Here is a 5,220-nt window from a genome sequence, read left to right on the forward strand (position 1 = left end):
AGCTACCAACCATTCACGAAACCCAACACAACACTCCAATACGTGCACCATGACAGCAACCACCCACCCACCACCACGAAAAGAATACCTACCGGAATCAATAAAAGGCTATCGATGCTGTCATCTAGCAAAGCTGAATTTGACCAAGCAACCCCCCCGTACCAAAAAGCCCTTGATGAAAGCGGATACAATTTCACCCTCACCTATGAACCCACGCCAGGAAACCAGCCAAAAAAGAACAGAAAACGAAACGACATCATCTGGTACAACCCCCATACAGCAAAAACGTCTCAACGAACATTGGACACAAATTCCTCAATCTGATTGACAAACACTTTCCCAAAGACAACACCCTAAGAAAAGTATTCAACAAGAACAACATTAAATTGAGCTACAGCTGCATGAACAATATACGACAAATCATCTCAAACCACAACAAAACAATTGCAAATGAGCCGTCGGCCCCCAGACAGAGCGACTCCAAAACCAACAAAGGATGTAACTGTCGAAAGAAACCTGATTGCCCTCTCAACGGGGGGTGCTTACAAACATCAGTTGTCTACCAATCTAAGGTAACACGCAAGGACATTAACACATCCGACACATATGTAGGATTAACCGAGGGAGAATTCAAAACCAGATGGAACAATCACAAGGCTTCTTTCAGGAACAAAAACCTGCGAAATACCACAGAACTCAGCAAACACATTTGGGACCTCAAAGACAATAATGTTGAATATTCAATAACATGGAAAATTCTTGCATCCAGCACACCTTACAATAGTGGTAATAAAAGATGCAACCTATGCTTGAAAAAGAAACTGTTTATTATTTACCGTCCAGACCTGTCATCCCTCAACAAGCGCAGCGAAATTGTAACAACATGCCGCCATAGACGGAAACACCTCCTAGGCAACACATGAGCCAATCACCACGCCCCTAGGCCAGCCTGTACCCACCCACTCTGTGCCCTATATAAACCATGGTATGCGAATGCTCCCATTAAAATCTCCTGACGATTGAGGGTACCCCCCCTCATGAAACAGGCCTGTAGAGATGAAATAGTCTTGTGATTTTCTTTCCCCACACATACATATATATATATATATATATATATATATATATATATATATATATATATATATATACAGTATATATATATATATATATATATATATATATATATATATATATATATATATATATATATATATATATATATATATATATAAACACATATGTATATTTACACATACATATATATATATATATATATATATATATACGTATATGTATGTATGTAGCCGAGCTAAATTTTATTCTATTTTATTTTAATTTTGGTCATTTATTCACATCATTTTTTGTGGTGAACTTCCCCAAAAGTGTTTCTCATTGTAAATAGGTTCCACTCTATTATTTTCCATTACATACCTTTTTGTTTCCCTGGGGGGTGATTTGGCGTTGCACCTTTGTGACCAGCTTCAGTGAGCACTGACGCTCGGAGCTGGTAAGTCACGTTTATGTCTCTCTCCCTTTGTTTTTGTTTTTTTATAAACTTTTTGGTTGTCGTTCTTAAAAGTGTTTTGTGGGAATGCACACTGTCTTGTGACTTGTTGGTGGGCATGCGGGTTGAATTCCTGAATGTTGGTTGTTGAATTGTTGAAAAAAAAAAGACTTTTGTATGCTAAATGATGTGTGGATTAGCCTATTGCTAGCGGCAGTTGTTGCGGGGTTTCCTGGTCTCGTAAGTCAGGGGCTCTGTTGTGTGTCTGTGTGGACATCTTGTGTGCCGCTCTAGCATTAATATGAGTGTGTATTATTTTCTTCTTTATTTTTTAGTGGAGAGAGATCCTTTTTGCCGTGGACTGTGTGTGACGCCCCGTTGTTTTTGTTTCTATTCAAAAAAGGTATGTCTGTTATGAGGTTTTTTTTGACATAGTTTATTGTACAAAAAATATAAAAATAGTCGATGTGAGTGGGAAAGATGAGGTGTATTACTGCACATTTTAAGGATCATTTTTCTTAATATATATTGTTATTTGCTGAAGTATATATTTTATATACTGTGTTTTATTTAATTGAGACTATTTTATGCTTTATTTACCTTTTCATTATTATTATTATTGTCACGTTCAAACACAGGACATCTATTAAACAAGACAAAAGGCAAGGAATCAAACAGAGACAGAATTCAATTTGGACTCAATATTGAGGAGAGACATGGCCGCTGCACTCTCTGCACAGTCCTGCGCCACGCTCTGACGAAGAAGGTTTTCGTCTCCTCTTTTAATTCAGATGTTCCATGTTCACGCACCAACACATGTCACAGCAGGAATGGTAAGTGTGTAAAAGAGTCATTGTTTTCGGTCGCTTTGAAGTCCAAGAAGAGGATTTCTCGGGCTTGGGCTCTTCCTGGATCCAGCTGGGGCAGGTGTTGGAGGACAATGGATAACCCCTCCCGTCTCCTGACCACAGTGACTTCAAGAGGGCAGCGGGTCGTAAATAGCGTTGGCTTCAGTTACCAAATAGTTGGAAGAGAGTTTGTGAAATACTTCAAAGAGAGTTCGTTTAACACTTCAAAGAGAGTTCCTCTGGGAGTTGAGCAGATCCTGCCATCTGTCCGTGTTGAAATCACAGTGGCGTTTCACGAGCATTCTTCCTCTTGTTAGGCCTCGAAAGACAGCATTCATAATACCACGTTTCTTTTGTGATAACTTACAAACAATTATTCCAACAATTATTATTACTATTTTAGTCATTACTATTATTATTATTATTATTTCCACATTAAGAATACATAATTGAAGTCAGTGAGCACTGACGCTCGGAGCTGTGGAGAGAGATCCTTTTTGCTGTGGACTGTGTGTGACGCCCCGTTGTTTTTGTTTCTATTCAAAAAAGAAAGGTGAATAAATCCTCCATGATTCAACTCCAGTGTGTGCGCCTCACTACAAGATACACAACGCAGATCAGTGACTGTTACATGTATACACATATATGTAAACATATACTGTACATATATGTATGAATATACTGTATACACATATACGTACACATATACATAGATGTATATACACACATATACATATACATTAGGGGTGTGGGAAAAAATCGATTTGAATTCGAATCGTGATTCTCACGTTGTGCGATTCAGAATCGATTCTCATTTTTAAAAAATCGATTTTTTTTTATTTTTTTTTAATATTTTTTTTATTTTATTTTATTTTTTAATTAATCAATCCAACAAAACAGTACACAGCAATACCGTAACAATACAATCCAGTTCCAAAAGCAAACCCGACCCAGCAACACTCAGAACTGCAATAAACAGAGCAATTGAGAGGAGACACAAACACCACACAGAACAAAGCAAAAGTAGTGAAACAAAAATGAATATTATCAACAACAGTATCAATATTAGTTACAATTTCAACATAGCAGTGATTAAAAATCCCTCATTGACATTATCATTAGACATTTATAAAAAAGAACAATAGTGTCACAGTGGCTTACACTTGCATCGCATCTCATAAGCTTGACAACACACTGTGTCCAATATTTTCACAAATATAAAATAAGTCATATTTTTGGTTCATTTAATAGTTGAAACAAATTTTCATTATTGCAATCAGTTGATAAAACATTGTCCTTTACATTTATAAAAGCTTTTTACTCTGCTTGCATGTCAGCAGACTGGGGTAGATCCTGCTGAAATCCTATGTATTGAATGAATAGAGAATCCTTTTGAATCAGGAAGAAAAATCGTTTTTTAATCGAGAATCGTGTTGAATTGGATAAAAAAAACGATTTTGAATCGAATCGTGACCCCAAGAATCGATATTGAATCGAATCGTGGGACACCCAAAGATTCACAGCCCTAATATACATACATGTATATATAAACATATATGCATTGCGTGGGTTCCCTCCGGGTACTCCGGCTTCCTCCCACCTCCAAAGACATGCACCTGGGGATAGGCCCCTCCCACCTCCAAAGACATGCACCTGGGGATAGGTTGATTGGCAACACTAAATGGTCCCTAGTGTGTGAATGTGAGTGTGAATGTTGTCTGTCTATCTGTGTTGGCCCTGTGATGAGGTGGCGACTTGTCCAGGGTGTACCCCGCCTTCCGCCCGAATGCAGCTGAGATAGGCTCCAGCATCCCCCGCAACCCCAAAAGGGACAAGCTGCAGAAAATGGATGGATGGATGGATGTATACATACGCATATATGTATACATATACAAATATACATACTGTACATACATACATACATATACTGTATATATATATATATATATATATATATATAAACACTAACATCCATCATTTTTAACGACAAATTCTTGGACTCCATCCAAGATGGCTACTACACGCCAAAACTACAAACTGTAATACCCTTGTCAGCCTCTAGGAGTCATAAATCATTAAGGACTACAACCAAAATTGGTGGACAGCTTTAATAAATTACTAAATTCAAATGACCGCCGGGTATGATATGATATATACGTCCTGTTTCCGGTTTAGGCAATGCGTACTTTCTTGGGGTCATAAATCCATCCCCCGCTGATCCCCCCTATTTTCAAGGTACCTGGAAGCCACGCCCACTTCCTAGGGGAGGGGGGTCATAAACACCCCCTCACTTCCGGTCAAAAAACAATTTCCCCACAGTCCCCGGTGGCTCCCCTTTTTTGGTGGGCCTTTATCTCTCTAGTGTGGCGTAAACAGCACAGTATTGAAAGATGAACTAAAGTCCACAAATAGCATCCTGAAGTAGGTGTCAGGGTTATTCCAAATTTGGTACCTACCCTACACACCAATAAGCTTCTATTTTTGCCGGACGCCGCAACAAATACGTTCAATTTAGCTCCACTCTGCTGGTTTTGGACAGGAATGTATGCGCCAAAGCAAAATAAAGCATCTGGTTTACTTTCAAAATAAAATACTATGTCTTCAAGGAGGGAGGTATTTTAAACTTTGAAAGGTCTTAATTGGCGGCGACGGACATGAAGTCAACTTGTCAAAAGGTTTCCAGACTTAATTTCACCTTGTTGACACAACTGGATGAAGACATGCTGATTCTGAAAGTCCAAAATGCACAGGCATATCCCGGGCAGCTAAATGGGGATATGGGGGCCTTTGTCAAATACCAGTCGATACAGAGACGAGGAAAGCCGGGGGCTGGTTGTGTGACACGCTCGCCAGTGATGATGTTACTGT

At 38.8% G+C, this 5,220-nt stretch overlaps 1 long non-coding RNA gene across 1 annotated transcript; it reads left to right on the forward strand.

Moving 5' to 3' along the window:
* The first annotated feature begins 1,321 nt into the window (after positions 1 to 1,321).
* On the forward strand, positions 1,322 to 2,851 carry LOC140677606 (uncharacterized). Its single transcript, XR_012049378.1, has 3 exons — positions 1,322 to 1,507; positions 1,840 to 1,907; positions 2,143 to 2,851. It is a non-coding gene; the product is annotated as an uncharacterized lncRNA (long non-coding RNA).
* The last annotated feature ends 2,369 nt before the right edge of the window (positions 2,852 to 5,220 follow it).

The sequence above is a fragment of the Nerophis lumbriciformis genome, linkage group LG37 (assembly GCF_033978685.3).
Source record: "Nerophis lumbriciformis linkage group LG37, RoL_Nlum_v2.1, whole genome shotgun sequence".
NCBI classification, from domain to species: domain Eukaryota; kingdom Metazoa; phylum Chordata; class Actinopteri; order Syngnathiformes; family Syngnathidae; genus Nerophis; species Nerophis lumbriciformis.